Here is an 18,934-nt window from a genome sequence, read left to right as displayed (position 1 = left end):
GTGTGTGTGTGTGTGTAAAAGTGTGTGTGTGTGTGTGTGGGGGGGGGGGGGACACAGAGAAATGACTTGTAATTAAGTCATGGATTTGTGCATAGGGTAGTAAAAATGACTTTATTGTATATGCACTGCTGGTGTTTACAGTTAAACATGATATTCTGCATGGCAGCTAACCATGACAGAAAGACAGAAGAGAGAAAATGCCTATTATGTAAAACTCTTTGTGTGTAAATCTGGGTTGTGTGTTTACTTCTGTGCATGCATGTGTGTGCTTCAATATGCACTAGAGTCTGTTGAGCTGATACACAACTGCAAACACCATATGTTGTGTAGGCTACAGTGCACAAGCCCCTGCTCTGCTGTAATTTTTATAATCATGACATAGCCTGCAGGAGGTTATTGGAATTCTCATTGTCTTTGTAGCAAAGTTGTGACACGGCATCGGTGAAGAATGTAACGCACTCAGGAGGGGAGTGAAAGAAAGACAGGTGGAACTGCACCTCTTGAACAAGTGCATTGGTGTGTGCATGTGTGTGGCTGCTCTATGATGTGAAAGCCCCCTCCTGAGCCTTGCCATAACATACCAAATATACACTTACAGAAACCTCACACAGACAGAGAGGCTACCACCATACACACACACACACACACACACACACACACAGAGAAAGGCTACCACCAGGATGTCATCATGCACACATCAGCTCTTTGGATCCATCCTGTTTCACTTTATTTACAAAGGTCAGATAACTACAACCTGCATCAAAGTCGAGGTGAACAACTACAACCAGCATCATAGTGTGCTGCCAGCACTTTCTGATCCCACTTGCATTCCCACAGCTCAATGCACTCCACAGGAACCCTTACTACAAAATCATGCCAGGTGCTGAATAAAGAGCAACTGATACTGGCATTCAGGTTTCTTTCCTTTTTTGATAAAACATAATTATGCTATATAACTTCTGCAACAAAGTGGACAAATATAAGATTAGAGACACGGATGTTTAATTGTTGCTATAGTATTAAAGTGTTTTTCCATTTAATATTGAGATACGTTTTGAATCTTGCTTTTTGTACTTTCATAGGATTACTTCCCCAAGAATGTAACTGAGATATAGATCTATTTTAAATGATAAACTTAATATTTCTGAACAAATAATTTAAAAAGTGGTTTAACTAAGCCTTATTAAACCTATTTTCCTACAAACAGAGAGAAAGAGAAACAGAGAAAGACAAAATCTCCTTCAGACAGACTTCTTACTGATTGGATTGAACCTTTTTTTTTACAGTATGCGTATTTTTAAAAGCAACACGAAACACTGGCCTTTATGCCTTTGCATTCCAAAAGCAAAACATTCATATGTCATCTGCTAATGTGGAAAGACACTTTCACAGAACAAATTAAAGTGTAAAATAAGTCATGAAACCAGAGGAGCCTTGCATCAGTCTCCGAAGTTCTTTGTGGCAAACACACATAAGCTGTGGACCATAACAGCTGGAGTTTGGTCCTCGCTAATAGCACCACCTTATTAATACAACCACAAAAGGTCTCTCTTGTGATTAGTGAGGGGTTGGTCATAATTAATGCAGACATTCTGTCACCCATTGGAGGACTACTGGAAAACAAAAGATTATTTATGCGGCATTCTAATGAATACGTTGCCCAACAACCGCTTCTCTGCTCACATGCTTTAGTTCGGCTTAATTAAAGGGACACGTGTTGTGTGGTTTCCTGGGTGCCATAAGTCACACATGAACACGAGCAGGGCTGGACAGTCTGGGGCCCTGGATGAGCTTAACGAGGATTAATGTGTGCTGGAGATACAGGAGTTGATGGAGGCGTGGGCAGAAAATAAGGAAAGTGAGGAGGCTCAAAATGTCTTTGGGTCAGTCAAAGTTGGCTTCCTTTTTTCTCCCCGGTCCTAGTGAGGTCTTGTTTATGAATTCCAAAATTATCACTTTGACAATTCTTCCTACAACAATACAACATTTCTACCAATCTGTCCTCCTGGGGAGACTAGTTGAGTTACAAAATGATATGAAATGACTGAGGATTAGAGGTGCACAAATATATAATTTGTTAATCTTTATCACAATACTAGTCTTTACGATACTGATACTGCAGATATGGATATTAACCCTCACAATATGGACTAATCACTTTTCTATTGGGCAATATGAGCACCCTGTCCAACCTGTGATGTTTCCATATGTGTTGTGTTCGACGAGTTTTCCGTGTATATTGTGACAAATCAAGGCCTTCACAACTGTAAATCTTTTTGGTCACAATAAAGAATGCTAGCCTTCAACCATGCAATATTCAGGGTTACCAACCAATTTTTAGTATATTGCAAGGCATTACTGCAATCACAATCACAATGTATTTACAATATTTTGCCATAAAATCACAACGTAATCAAAACACTCAGCCTTATAATAACAATGTAATCCCAACATGACATATGCTGCAGCCCTACTGACAAGAGGCAAATTTTAGTTCCAAAAAATCAACTATAATTATTTCTGTTCAGTTAATTTATAATAACATTGTTTTTACCCCAAAGCCAAAATCACAAGTAATTCATATTAATTTTGTTGGATGTCATAAAAGCAACAAAAGCTGTGGTTTATGAATGTGCCCTTAGCCCTAGCTATTAGCTCCAAAGTTTCTTATGAGTGGGCCACTGAACTCTTGCTGCGGTCAGGTGCTTTTGTTGGTCCCTTAAATTAACTGATAATTATTTTAAGAAAGTGCAGCTAATAATGGTGTCACGTAGCACAAAGAGTGCTTGAGACGCCAGCGGGTACGAAGAACACTGGGAAAGTAAGTCCTGAAGCTGCCTAACACAGCAAGGTGTGAAACTGACTAGTATAAATTACAGAGACAAGCACCCTAGATAATTTAATGCAATCACAGAATTATATTTCAGTAGCAAAGTGTGAGCCTTTACAAACACACACACCACACACATGGAGACACACACACACACACACACACACATACGCATAGCATTTGGCAGGTATAGGAGGAGAGCACAAGAAGCAAGAACACCCACCATGAATGCGAGAAGATAAAGATGAGGGGATATTACACCTCGGCTCAATTGTGATGCGCAGTCTGACGCTATCACCCGGGGTTCAGAGTCCACCTCGCAACGCATTCAATTCGGCACAGAGGAACTGGGCGAACAGCTCAAATGGCACCCTGCCGAGGCCTGCCAATTCTAGCTTGCAGCCAATCGCGATGACATTTCAGCCAGGACACACTTCCCACACACGGCAAAAGCCGCATTGGTAATCTCACTCCCATACGAACACGTTATCACCATCATTTACAGTGTAGTGACTGAAATATAGAGCAGGTGGCGACTAGACTCTAATGCCATTTTATTTAGATTATTTATGTGTATATAGGGGTTGTGCTAGAAAAAGAGTTCTGAATAAGAATTTCTTAGCTGACACTTTTTACAGAGCATATTGCGTGTCCACCTCCATATGGAGATGTTGTTAATTTAAGGACTTTTTTCCTTAAATTATTTCCTAAAATAAGAGAAACAAAATGTACTCAAACACAACAGTACTTCATTATATTTACGGCACTTGGCAGATATTTCTTATACAGTGAAGCTTAAATGTTTATCTGTGCAACAGAACACAAACTTCATGGGAACAGAACCCATACCCTTGCTGTTCCTAGCCCCACACACTACCAGGTAAAGCTTCTCATTTCACTGATCTCAAAGAGTGATAGTTTGTGCTCCAGTATTCCGGCGAGATTAAAACAGAGAAAAATATCATGAGAAAATCAGACATGTGGTACAATGTTTGTGGACGTGGGTAGTTGACAAGCAACACAGTGGAAAATCGCCCAAATATATTGGAGTTATTTTAGATTTTTCTGTGGATGGTTTGTTAGACACAGCTGTGGTGGCTCCTGTAAGCAAACTCATTGCAGCACTCTGAAACTGGAGTGAAGAGAGAGGGGGAGATTCATGTTGACAGATGACAAGCTAGCTTGCGATATTACGTGGAGGAAACGGTACTTGTAAACACAGTCGGCTATAAGCCAATGCGGAGATTTCAGAACACTGTCTGGCACTGTTTAGACATGGACTAACAGAACACACATACGGTGGTGCACCAAATGTAGCTTTGATTATATGATTAGTGTGACTTGAAGTTGGAAATGCAGTAAGTTTATGCAGCAGTTTATGCAGAAATCCTGTAACAAACAAAGTTTTGGAGATGAATATTGTAGTTGAAAAGAATTCGTAATAAAGATTATACACTAAGTTAGTGGTTAATACACCCCCAAAATAACCTTCACACAAACTGCACATTGCAGTGAGTAACAAATGTAGCTGCAGTGTGGTATAAATCACACCCAGCATGAACATGCGTGTTGGGTGAGCCAACCATAGCCATTTACACCTGGCATTTTAAATGTGTCATGAGTGACCAGATTTCTTCCATAATTTCTACCGAAGTGTCGTGCACAAGAGTCCTCGGCCCAAATGGAAACGAGACATTACGTTTCACTGGCACACCAGCCACGAGTATCACTTTTATCCAGTATCTTATCTTGCTTAACTATATTTGCAGCAATTTCCAAACATGTCTGACAGGGTTGATGTGGCCAATACTTCACTACTGTCGAGGATACACAAGGCACCTTACCGTTCAACTCCGAGATGTCATTTGCTTAATGGGATTCCATGCGTCTCTGTGACGCCCTGTGTCCTATTCACACTTGTTCTTACTTCAGGCCACTTATAATCACCCAAAACACATGTTAAAGCTCAGACAGACCAGTGTTTCTAGCATAGGTTGGTATCCATGTTAGTACTGGTATTGGCAAAAAGTGTGTCTTTAGTGACTTCAACCATGACATGGTAATTGATGTTCTTCTTGCATAGCTGTTTCAAGGATTTACTCATAATGGTGTAAAAGAAAACTGCCAATCACCTGTTAAGCAAAAGAATTTGTGGAGGGGTCAACGAAGGGGGAATTGTGAGCAAGCGGACAACAGCCAGAGACTGTGGCAAGAAAAAGAAAGAAACCAGGAGAAAAAGGAAGAGCAAAAAAAGAAGAAAGGGCATCTCCAGTGAGCACAGAAGTATCAAAACTGAACTGCTGAGGGAAAACAACAACAAAAAAAAGCACCTGGTTGGTCCTTGATGACACAGGATCAAGAGCAAATCATCCCTCAGTACCAAAGACACTGGCCTGTCCTCCACTTGTTCTGAAGAGGTGCTGTGATGCCCTTGTGTGCGGCTTTGACAGCTTCTGAAACTTGCCTTTTACCTTTGTGGAGACGCGCCTTTCTGCAAGCTGCCTTTAGCGTCACGTGCTACGAGGGTGTGAGGACCGGCATCACACAAAGGATACGGCGGGCGAGGCCGCGTCAGACGCTGTCCTCCTCCGGCTGCCTTCGCCCCCTCCACCCCCTGCACTCCTCCGCGCTTCCCATCCTGAGCCACATTATCCTTCAAACGTATCAACAGGCAGAACCTTTCGCGACTGCAGTAATTAAAAGTCATCCATATATCTGGGGAGAGGAAAGTACCAGGAGAGCAATGCGTAAAAACACAGGAGCTGGGATAATGAGGGGTCGGGGGCTGTCGGGTTGGTTTTAATCAGGGGAACTTTCACTGCTAACTGCATATGACCTGAACTCGCTTGACCAGAAGAGACACAAGGATATGCCAGCACTATCCCTTCCCCGGGGGCCAGTGCGACATCATCAAGCTCCCTGCCCTTCCTTTTATCTTAATTGCCATACTGAGTTATGTTAATATTCTTCCCCCTTCTCTTGTTAAAAGGTATTTTTCCTCAACTAATTTGAAGTTTGTGAAAGCTTTGTTGAATACAGAGAACTTTCAGTCCCAGGATAATCTAAGGCATGTCCCAACAGAGGTGAAACAGGAGTCAACAGTTGGAGCTGACAAGCTCTAATAAGACGTCCGTTAGATAATAAACAAAACTCCAGAAGTGAAACAATCAAGGAAACACTCTGTCATTTATCCATGAATAAGGGACTCTGCTTTGAAACATTTTAATTTGCTACGTTCATAAGGGAGGATTTGGCAGCTTCCATGTATGTGATGATTTCATTTGTTAAGGGATCATAGTCAGCAGTCAGGCAGGTGAGTAACCAAGATGCAAGGAAATCCAAGGTATGTTCTTGTGTTTAATTCCAATGGGTGACAAAAACATAGAAAGGCTAACAACATACAATGGACCAAAAAAAAAAAAAAAAGCAAATACAACAGGACCCAGACAGGCTAAGCATTGCAAAACGTAGCCAAGACTAAAACCAGCATTGCACTTCTTCTCAATGTGACTTCACTTCTCAGAACTTCCAGATCAGATTTCAGGTCAGGTCATGCTCAGCTTCACACATGAAACGTATGATATGGGACTTATTCATAATGCTCAATATTCTGAAAATGGGCACTGTGTGCAAGAGAAGCTGTAATCATGTTCATGATTTTTTCCTATTGTGTGAGTGGATCTTGGGTTTAGACCACAGTGCAGGCAGCTGTATTATTTAGTACTACTCTTAAGAAAATGGATGGAAGCCATATGTGGGTGGTGTGCTTGGTAGTGTACTTGGTGTGGTGCATGGTGGGGTGCACGGTAGGTGGTTGGGAGGGCAGTGAAGGCATGATAAATGAATGATGTTTCCTGCAACCTCAAGATCGTGGCCAGATATATGTCCACAACAGGCCCAAGATCTGGTAGCAGTGTGAACCACGCCACTTCACTATGTGGATTCTCAGATCAGGCCTCAATGTCAGATGCATCCTAGTGTAACCAGTACTCCAAGACTGAAAAGCCAATGGTTGCATAGTCCAAGTTAGAGTCATAGGAACAGCAGGCAAATGTGGCGTGAAGGAATAGTTCTTCATCCTCCAAAAACAATACATCAACCAATAACATTAATATTAATGAATCAAAGCTTGTAGGGACCAGTTAGTATTATTGTAAACATATAATGGTAATTGATCTCCTAGCTTGCAGCTATGTTAGTCTCATTAGCATGAACATATTCTTTCCGATGATCCAGAGAGAGACTTGCAACGTCGTTAGTATATGTCTCAGGGTAACTTGCCGCAGATGACATCTTGTTTCGCAACAAGGAGAGTATGACTGTACACCACGCGCAGTGCGACAAGTGTCCTTCAGATGACCTGTGCCAAGAAAGCCAGCGGTTGCCGTGATGCTACACCACCGTGCCTTTGTGCTCGGCCTGGAGAATGGATCTTCCTTCCTTCATTTCTTTCCTTTTTTCCCCTTGAGCTCAGGGGAATATTTAGAGAGGCTCGGCAGACTGCCAGACATGGCCAAAGCTCTCTAATGATCAGTCTGTGGCTCACCTTGCCTGAGGACTGACAAATAAACGTCACCCTTATTATTCTGACAAATGTCCTTTGTCATCCGGCTGACAGACGGGTCTTCTGCAGGCCGGGGTGCGATAGATAGTGTTTGAAAACAAACGTCCTCCTTGCTACGTGTCATGGCGCCCAGCTGGCAGGGACAGGACGGATTGACTCATATACTGCGTAATGCGGGCTTTCGGGAGGAAGATGATGGCTGTAGCAAGAGTTGTCATGCTAGGCTCACTTTTAGGTTAGCAGAAGCTTATGGGTGTGGAGAACCAGTGGGATTTCGAGAAGCAGCCTGCGTTGTAGGATATGGGAATGTGCCAATGCCAGTAATGTTTTGCTCTTCTAGACTGCTGCTATCAAAGAAAAGAATGCACTCGAGAGCACCAGCTCCTTGTGCGATAAGTGTTTTGGGTCAAAATGAATGCTCTTTGGCAAAAGAAAAGGAGGGTCAGGGATGAAATGGCTCTTCTCCAGACTCCTGCTCCTTCTCCAGACTCCTTAATACTTTGAGTCAATTGAACAGTTTTGCTGAAACCGACTATGCTGCAATGATGTTTAATTTCCTCTCATCAGAAGAAGAATCTCTCATCAGAGATTCCTTTTGGCTGTGGGCTGCGTCTGAATGTCCTGTCAAAAACTTGGAATTCATTAGTAAACAAACAATTTGTGATGACACTTAACAGGGAGCACTTACAACTGCATGCTGCCGACAGCATGAATTAAATCCTGATGGTGTGCATCCATGAGACGTTCCGTAGGCACACTGCATTCCTTTAATCGAGAGGCGCTTCAGCATGGAAGCAATCAGCCTATTCCACAACCAACCACTGATAATTAAAACAAACAGACCGAAAAAGGCACACTGATGGAGCTGCGATCAGGAGGAGTAGTGGCTCCAGCTTGCCGCCCAGGCGAAGTCCTGCCTCAGCCTGTTCACTGTACCGTCTCCCGCCTTCATGGGCATTTTTGCGCCTCTGATTGGCATTTTCAGCCTTCAGCTGAAGGCACAAGAGAAGGGCTACTTCCTTATGCTACAACACAGCTTCATAGTTAGCGCACTATAGTTTCGTCACCTGCCTGCAAATGTCCCTGTCTTCACTGGTTGATTAGGAGTAATATCGAAGCTTTGAGCAAGGGGCATTTTGGATAATGGTGAGGGGACAGAAAAAAAACACACTCCTCCCACTAGCTTAGCATTTCTAAGAAAAAGCTGTTACATCAAAAAGTATATGTATGTTTGAGTAGTTAGATAGTCACATATGCTAACCCAACACATCACAATGCTTTGATATGTAAAACTGCTTTTCTAGGTTGAGGTTGGCGTAACTGAACTGAAATATGTAGGAACTCCGCATGAATCATATGAGACGGCAGCTTTATGTTGTTATGATGACTGTTGAGTATTAGAGGAACAAAGGCTGTGGGCCCAAATGCCCAAACTTCTTTTGCAGGCTGATAGGAACACAAAAAAGGTTTAATGAATAAAATGAATGAATAATAATGAATAAAACATACACACACACAAGTTATATGAGTGTATAAATTTACGAAAGAGGCAAAATAACCCGGGTGACAGTAAGAAATATAACATAAAATATCTAACATAAAATGGGCCTGGTTACTCTAAGAAGAAAATAATTCTTGTCTAACCACCTTTCCAGTGGGTGGTTATATATTTACGCACACACACACACACACACACACACACACACACACACACACATATATATATATATATATATATATATATATATATATATATATATAAAGGTATTTTAAAGAATAGTATCTTACTCAAGGAAAGCAGTCTTCAGAGCAAGTGTAAAAATCTCCCCTACTGTCCCCTAAGACATTGTCATAGTGGCTAGATGTCATCTTTGGAGATGTAGTTAATAACAGAAAATGGTTAGATTTATCATTTCTCCACATGAGCATGCTAAACATGACATTATCTTCTCCAGTGTAAAAAGTACTGGACAGATTTTCACTCACAGCTGCCTTTAAATGAATTAGACACGAGAGTGATTCATTTCTAATTGTTGCACTTTATTAATCCAAAGGTACCTAAACATTTCCTATTACTTGCAAATGACATCATTAATGTTTCATAAACATGCTATGGGACGTTCCAAATGGACATCATTGACATCTATGGAAGGTCTGCCTAATGTTGCGGAAGCAGAGGGTTCACACTTACACATTAGTATAGATTTTTTTTCCACAAACTCACTTGCATTCTAGCTATTTGTGGAACATCACAAGCATTAGTGTTCTTTGCAGAAGTTTTACCACACGTTCAGGACATTGTTACCAACAAACCTCACAGGAATGACAAACTGTCACAACAGATGCTTGTCCTGTTCTAATTCTAATGAGTGATGTTTGGATGTTGGTTATGTCTGTAATCATATATTTATTTATTTACATAGTTTTTAATTTTGGGGGTGTGAAGTGCAGCATTTATTTTATAGAAGATAGGGATTAATGTCCTTCTATACCAACATGACAACTTCAAATAACTTGCTCTTTGAACACTATTATTCTCAATTTTCCGGTTCATGAACTGGATTAAAGACAGCTCTGCTCGGGTTCAGAGGGCAGCCCCAACACTGTTCTTTTCTGCTTCTCTCAGCCTTCTCTGGGCTAAGCAAAACTGTCAGAAATTGGACACTTTGAGTAATTTGGTCCCAGCTATGAAGTAAACTGCTCAAATCGTGAAGTGCGGCCATTTCAGAAAATAACAAGCAACTGACTATTGTGCTGAACTGAGATCAGCACACGACCGCTTGGCCGCGACTGTTTCGTATACAAACATGAAGCTATTGGGTGGAAATGATATGGAACATAATGAAAGATGTGATAATGGAAAATTAAAGCTACAGCTATGAATAACATGATGTTATAGAAAATGTGTGTGTATATATAAATTAATTCAAGGGACTGAAATAAGCAATAGAGAAAATGTGAAGGGTTAGCTCCAAGGTTGTCCCAGTGGTGATGGGGGCACTTGGCTTTGTGACCTCTAAGATGGAGGAGTGGTACCAACAGATCCCAGAAATGAAGCAATCTCAGTGCAGAAGAGTGCAATCCTAGGAACAGCAAAAAATACTAAAGTGCACCTTCAAAGTCCCAGGCCTCTTTAGAAGGACTGAGTGTGAAGAAAGAATATATGACCAGTATACATGTCTGTCTATCTATCTATCTATCTATCTATCTATCTATCTATCTATCTATCTATCTATCTATCTATCTATCTATCTATCTATCTATCTATCTATCTATCTATCTATCTATCTATCTATCTGTCTGTCTGTCTGTCTGTATGTATGTACAGCTACGATTACCTAGTAAATTCTATGTATTTAGCCAAGAAATCCAGATTTATAGTTACATTGAAGTTCCAGCATAGCCTATCCAACAGGACACTATATTTAGGGTCATTGTCCGAAAGTATTACACTAAATGCCAGGTGGATTTAAGTTTCTTGAAAGGATTTCCATGAATTGTGTTATAAGGACTGAGATCAGCCCCAGTAATATGATTTGTGTGTGTGACAGCATACATACAGTCTGCAATTAACCCCCCACCCCTATACACACAAACAAATCATGGAGACTGAATACAAACTACTCACTTGTGAAATAACATCTTCAGGCAATTACATGTCCCTCTGTAAGAATGCAGGGTATGGCACTGCTTGGCTGTATGGATTTATAGATGCACCGATCTTCAAGTATAGGTGAAGTTAGCAAAATGTGTCTGCACTAGCGTGAAAGCACACAAAGCACCCAAGATATTACACAGAGCACTGGTAGTTAGCAGCTGCGTATACATCTATATATTTAGTAGCTTCTTTAGCCAGATCATTAATGTGTCTGTAAATTCATGAATTCTATCTGCTTATTTGCTCATAATTAGTGAGCACTCTGTGTCATCACATCTTGCATTATACTGACAGTTGTTTCTGGCTGAAATCATGACTTTCTAAACTGCTGTGAAAATAGAAGCCTTCCTTGTAAAGCATGTCATTCTAGCTGTAATTTCCCATGAAGTCTTATTTATACACTAGGGCAGAGGGAACTGTTTTGGGCATAGATTGTAGTCTCGGGCTGTTTTACGACTGTTAATGTTCAAAGACTTCCCACTTGCACTTACGGTGTCATTTAAAGAAACAACTAAACTATGGATATTACTAAACTAATCCTTAAAGCTTGTCCAGTACTTATGACTGAAGCATAGAGTGAAAGCTGCATGACAGCTAACAGTTCAGTAGCATGTATTAAAGTAAAGTGATCTTCTGGACAACAGCACCAGCAAACAGGTCACCTTAAGGGCCACGCCGCTCTGATTCCTCCCCGCCGGCGTTTTCCAGCGAGCTCTTAACCTGTCAGTTAAAGGCAGAGGTTGCTGTTGATTCATTATTAGTATGCGGGCGGATTGTTAGGAGCCCCACTGTATGGCGGTGGTGGCGCAGGGCGTAGATGCACGCTGTCCGTAATCAGCAGCGCTCGTAAGCAGCGGGGGGAATGGTCACCTTGGTTCTCTGTGGCAAAGGGGTCTGCCACGGAAGCTTCATTAGCATGCTGATTACACCGCCAGCAGCAGCTAAGTGGCCGCCGAGCCATAATGAGGCGTGGGCCAGGATGTTGGGGCGGCACCGCCCAGTCCGGCGGCCGGTGTCAACCCCGTGACCTAGCCCGCGGACCACCCACTGCCCCCCTGCACACCCCCCTTCCGTCCCTGCTGAGCTCTTCTGGTACTAATCAGCACCAGGGCCGCGGGTCATGCGTTTCGACATCGTGCCTGTAATTACTGCTCCAGCACGGTTACAGTGCGCGCACACACACTCACGCCCACGCTCACACATAATCGCCCTCAGCTGATCGGCTGCCTCACGCCTCTACTGTCCTGACGTTTCTGCATTATGTGGAACAAGGTGTTAAATAAGGAAGCTGTGAGAATCACGTTGAAAGGGATTCAATAAATGCGAGATAAAATCAAACTGAGAAAGGATGAGCAAATGATATGACACGTTTGTTGATATAACCTGCATGGGGATTATATTTACATGGACACTCGGGCACTTAGAGGGAAAAAAAGGAGCGGAAATTAAAATTGACAGAAAAATGGAGGAAAATGTAAGAAATTGACTTGGAAAAGGTCCAAATGACTATAATTACACATCTAATGTCTGAAGGCTTCTTAGTAGGGGGTTGACATTAAATGAGTACTGAGCTTTTGTTTTATTGCCATTAATATGAAGTATAATCACCAATCACTCGATCAGCCCCTGACGAGAAAAGTCTGCTGCCAGCCTTTAATAACAGAAATGACTTCTTGTGTCACACAAATTTTTTTGCACTCAAAATGCCACAGGATTTAGATGCAACTCTAAACACTAAACAGAGTGATTTCATTCTTTGTCTGCTCTTCTGATCTCCCGCTGAATTGCTTTAAGTCACCTGGTAAAAAGAGAAAAAAGGGGAAAAAAAAGACATCATGGTGAAACCATATCTAATATATTGATAACTGTTAAGGCCAACTGGTGATGCCCACAGCAGAACGAAGGAGCCACTGTGTGTGGAGACAGACCAAGGCTGAAGGTCAGAGTTTGGGCTTGGTGGTGGTGGTGGTGGTGGGTAGGGGATGAGGGGTGGGTGGTAGAGGTGCGGAGGATGGCCGAGGAACTGGTTATGGGGCGTGGAGCCTCGAGGCTACTCCAGGGGGCCATGTCATGACATCTGTTCCCCCAACAGAAGGTAACAGGCATGGAAGAGAGCACTTATGTGTATGGAAAACAAATCTCCAAAGGACAACATTGTCGCTTCCATGGCAGTAAGAAGGATTTTAATGATGAGGAAGATTATGTATTGGCCAGATTCCTCTAAATTTTTGGATCTTTTTACATTTTGGTGGATTATTGGATTACGGTGAAGGTATATGGTGAAGGCTTCCTTAAATCTCAAATAGTGCTGAAATAATTCTGAAATAATGTTTAGTATTTTAAGTCAAAGAATCGGGAATGAGGACATCAGAATATGAATCATATACATTTCCAATGTTTGTCTGAGTCTGTGAAAGGAGCAGAGAGGACCGGCCTGTCGAGCACAGATATGGATATACATATTTATACCCCCAGACCAATCTGAATTTGAATAATGCTTAAGGTTAAGGATGCAGTCAGTTTCTGATCTTCACAGTTACTGTAACGCATCTAGATGAACGGAGTAATAGCACACTGGTTCAGCGCTAATTAATAGAGCACACACTAAAACAGCACACATACAGGCCCACAGGATATCTCCTGGTTATTGAAATAACCACTGAGAATTACATTCTCACAGTGTCACTTTGCCCTCAGCATGCATTACTGAAATATCTAGTGCTCGGAGGGCTCGGCACATGGTATCTCCAAGGATACCACAATGTTGTCATTTAAAAGCGGATCTGCTCCAAATATCACCAAATTTATCGACAGCATGTGACAGAATAAATGTCAACAGCTTGTCAGCTGTTGTTTGCTGTTCCTCCCAAAACGGTACTTCACGTGACATTCCTAATGTATGCCCAATTTTCCCCACAGTAGATGAAATAAAGCTTGCTCGTGCATGTCACTTAACTCCAGAACTTCGACTAACACAACATGAATCGCAATATACAAGATGTGCTGTAACATCTGAGACGGTAGTCACGGCTTTTCGTCTTATATAAAGATATTCCTAAAATAAGGGTGTTGTGAATGATATTTCAAAAGATGTCTACTATGCAAGCTGCTTGAATTATGTTTTCCATTAATTACCATAGCAGGAGCTGGAGATGGGTATTGTTTCATTTGCAGTAACGGCTAGGATCCCACTGAGACTGTATGTTCCCCTAATAAAAAATAAAACACATTATTTTCAGTTCTGTTGTTATTCAGCTCTGGTCTGTGGTAGGTGCATATCTCTTTATTTTTAACTTTTCTATCCCTGGGAGACTGGGCAGCATTAATAACAACCAACACAAATACCCTCATTAATTGACATATATGCTTTAGAAATAAGTGCTGCTACTAATCCAAACCAAATGTTTTGTGTGCTTTAACAGCACACAACATGAAGGTATTTAATACAATTTGCTAAAATGGATTGTAAAATACCACGTGCAATATCCTAAAATGCTACACTATAGCGCATGCAAGTGGATTAATATTATTACTCTTGATTTCTTTACCAATTATGATTTTTGATTCTTTGCACGGAAGACAATCCACGAACCCAGCACTGATTGGCTCTGTTCGAACCTGCTAATTAAACCGTTCCTTGAAGTAAAAGCATGTTTATGCACACAAAGTGAACACTGCCACTGAAATAAGTAGGAAAATGGTAATAAGCATGCTCCTGTGCGCAGCGGCTTGCTATTCTTGCACCAGTGGACCTGGTCCCCATGAGATACGCTACCTGAGTCAAATGCATTATTACTACGGTGCCGCGTGTCCTTTCTCTTGTACTTTGGCTGATCCTTGGCCCGCATTTGCATTGCTAATTTCACTTGTGTCTCTCACCGGGCTCCAGCATGATAAATCAGAGCCCAGCAGATGGTTTTTAATACCACTGTCGAGAACTGGTGCATGTTTTGTGGCTTCTTCTCATCCGGGGCCCTCTTGTTTAACTTCCCCTCCTGAGCATCTCTCAGTTTCTCGGCTCCAACTCTGGGATTTTATTGCTACTCTGATTACAGAGTAAATACCACTGAAGATGCACAGTGTTTCTCCGAAAGTCAAAGTGAGGTAACACATCGGACCATACATTCTGATTGCTTATGTAGGAAGCACAAGGTAAAAAATTGGAAAACCATGTTTCCTTATACTTTTTAATCCCTCCTTGAAAAGTATATAACATTTCCATAAGTGAAGCATCACACATTTCCTGCATTTCAAAGTGTAATACTCAAGCTCAACACATACTTTACATGGATCAAACTGCAATGCAGACGTTGTTTGGCGTAAAAAGAATCCTGCTGGAGTAGCCACAGATTCTTCAAAAAAGGGACGAGAGAGAGAGAGGGAGAGAAAGAGAGAGAAGGAGGGAGAGAGAGAGAGAGAAAGAGCGAGAGAGAGAAGGAGGGAGAGAGAGAGAGAGAAAGAGAGAGAGAGAGAGAAGGAGGGAGAGAAAGAGAGAGAAGGAGGGAGAGAGAGAGAGAGAAGGAGGGAGAGAGAGAGAGAGAGAGAGAGAGAAAGAGCGGGAGAGAGAGAGAAGGAGGGAGAGAGAGGGAGAGAGAGAAGGAGGGAGAGAGAGCATGAGAGAGAGAAAGAGTGAGAGAGAGCGAGAGAGAGAGAGAGAAGGAGGGAGAGAGAGAGAGAGGAGGGAGAGAGAGAGAGAAAGAAGGAGAGAGAGAGAGAGAGAGAGAGAAAGAGGGAGAGAGAGAGAGAGAGAGAGAGAGAGAGAGAGAGAGAGAGAGAGAGAGAGAGAGGGAGAGATGTAAATGGAAGAGAACAAGACAGGCGGAGACAGTGATACAGAGGCGCCGACAAAGTTAGACGCATTAAGCACAACTTAAGCACAAAATTGTAAACTGCGCCATTGAACGGAGCACTGCTTAAATGACACGTAAGAGTGACTCGAGGTCGGCCAGGATTTGGGCTTGGCAAAAAAAAAGACGAGACGGAGTGGTGGGGGGATGGGGGGTGGGGGCTGGATGTGAAACAGTCATTTGAGAAACATTGCGGAAACGGAGAAGATTTATTTTGACGTCGGAAGAGCGATGCGGAAAAGTAGCCACTCGGTGTTTTGACATGCATCAAAAGGCAGCTAGCGCAGTGAGTCTTGGGTGGACTGGATTAGTGGCGACTGCATTGTTGCGGTGTCTTATCATGGTGCCACATTCTCTCAGAGAGCCCACGCTACCAGGCCTCAGTTGCGCACTTGTGGCATGTGGAAACTCTGCTGCACCATTGTCCTCAAGTTCGAGTTCTCGGTCCCGCCGTCTCCGGATGCTCCTTCGCCCCATCTGCGGCTCTCTCCCAGACGCGCTCCACCGCACGACGCCACAACGTGCTCGGCCCCTGCCGGTCCCTGAAGTGGCTCGGGTGTGCAGGTAATGCCCCGTTGAAGTTCACCCCACGTTCCACTACTGCTGCTACCGAACAGAGCTGGAAAGAAATAGAATTTTTCACATGGGGTTTATTCCCTCATGCGGTTCATACATCATTAGCCTGCAGAGCATCTTTCATTGTCGACAGCCCTTAAAGGATGAAGGTGGCGCTTTTCATGACTGAACTGTGACTGGTTGCATGAAAACCGTCGGTGACCGCCCCGTCGATTTACAGCTTGGCGTCCTGAGTTTCGACGGGACGTCGCAGGACTCTGGAGGCCGGGCGGCTGCGTGAGGTAACACATGTCACGGCGTGGGACCCGTTCGTGGGCACGAGCAAGACGAGTGGCAACATGCCTGTGCTTCTGTCACGTCTGCAGACTGACGTGGCCTCCTCCGGGGTTAGAGGATGAGCTGTCATTTCTCCCTAACGTACACATTAAATGTCCTTTATCCTGAGGCTGATGGTTGGCATTTCTTTACGTGGGCCCACAAATTAAGCCGCTTTTTCATGTGCTTGCAGAATGAAGACTAAGTCCCCACAGCCCCCCCAACACCATTCCCAGTTGCTCGCTAACATCATTTCAGAGTAGGCTGGGCTCTGCCAAATGAAAGAAAAAAGGAATATCAATGCTCAGAGGCCTGTGTCCCCCATTCATGTTATTTTTATCATATATTCATGTTATTTTCATTATATATGCCAATCAAGCATTCCGAAAGTGACCTGACTCAACTTCCGAACGTAGGAATTTGGATTAGTAGGACAGCTAAGCAATGGAATGGTAATTATTGACATGTTTTCCCTCTGACATGTAGAGGTATTACAATTCCCATTATTCATATTATTCCACCATTTATGGTGAATATGTATGCCTGACGCCTGAGGGGGAAAATGTACCACAGTTTCTTTGTTCCCCCTCCCCATTTTAATTAACACTGTGGGAGTGAGAAAGTGCTGAATTCTATGTTCTGAACAAAAAATATTTATTCATCTCCGCATTAAACATTAATACGTTTTTAAGGGAGGAAGAGGAGGGGAACAGCTACAAATGTTTGATCGGGCAAGAGGAAAGAAAAAGGATGTATCGTGCGATTCTCTCGAGGGGGAGCTGATCTCAGTAATGGAAGTCAGTTTTTTGAGGCCACCGGTTGTAGTTATGAAATTTTAATCCTTACCTCTAAACTTCTTGTTGGCAGGGGTCAGTCCATTACTCCTGGGTCATGCACGTATACAATGCAGGTCACCCTGGTTTGGATGAAAAACACAGACATTTGCTAAGCTGCTCTTGGCGCACTGTTGTTCCAATGCACAGAGGTTGGTCGTCTAGCTACTGGGATTGTTTCCTTTCGGAGAGACCACTAATATCGCTAGCACTTATGTTATCACTGACAAGATCAGTCTAACTGGATTCGTTCTTTTTTTTGTTGGGGGAGGTGCTCAGGTCTTCCTTCAGGCGCCTCGAGAAATTCCAGGTAGCTGTGCAGAGTCAATCCCCACTTTCAGCGTGCCTCGCAGACGCTTAAGACTCTTGTGGTGGAGAATAAATGCTCTCTTTATCCATGCCTTGGACTGCCTCGGGCTGAAGGGCAGCTCTGGTGTGCCTGTCAATACCGAGTCCATCCCCGGAGAACCAAACAGATTGAGGTCTTATTGGCCGGGCTCAGTCAGGTAATGTCCTCCAGGAGTTATTGCCAACCAGTCCTCTTTTCTTTCAGTTAAAAGACTCTTGGGGAGTAGAACTTGGACATGGCCAGGTGTGTGAATAACCTCAAGAAATCAATGCCAGCCACAAACCTCACAATTGATTGTGTTTATATGTAAACAAATTAGCTAGCTTATTACTTCATGTTATTGGTACAGATATTGACAAAGAGCCTTATTCACAGGCTTTTCATTACTATAAACAAGAGAGATCAAGGTATTTGGGATTATTGATGTTAAAAGAGACGTCTTACATTTAGATGGAACTTCCTTCATTACATCACGGTTGTTTGCTTAGATTGTTGTTTGCAATTAGATCTTTTTGGTAGTGTCCTTCATACCTACCTAAGCAGGTGTCCCTCCCGTTCAGATCAACCCAAGTAAATGAGAAAATTTTGACCCACAGCAATACACAGTAACAAGGTCTGCTGACCACTTTTATTATGTAATAATAATAATAAGTTTTCACATAATGCATTTCATATGCATGTCATATTAAGTGAACATCATAATTGAATGAAACTGCCCAAAGAGAACTAAATAAGATTTGTGCTTCATCTGCTACATAAATACTTTGTTTAGTTCCAAGGTCTAGAATATATATATATAGCCCTGGAGCTCTTCAATACTGACAGAGGTAGCTCTGGGACAACGGCCTCTACTGCAGAGCACCAAGGCAGCCCGTCATGCACACACAGCTCTGGGTTCAGATGACGAGACAAATCTCCCTGCTATCGGCGCCGGCTCTCGACCCCATAACGATAGCGGAGCC

The sequence above is a fragment of the Electrophorus electricus genome, chromosome 7 (genome assembly GCF_013358815.1).
Source record: "Electrophorus electricus isolate fEleEle1 chromosome 7, fEleEle1.pri, whole genome shotgun sequence".
Classification (NCBI taxonomy): domain Eukaryota; kingdom Metazoa; phylum Chordata; class Actinopteri; order Gymnotiformes; family Gymnotidae; genus Electrophorus; species Electrophorus electricus.
The sequence above is the reverse complement of the archived record's forward strand: the minus strand, read 5'-3'. Positions refer to the sequence as shown.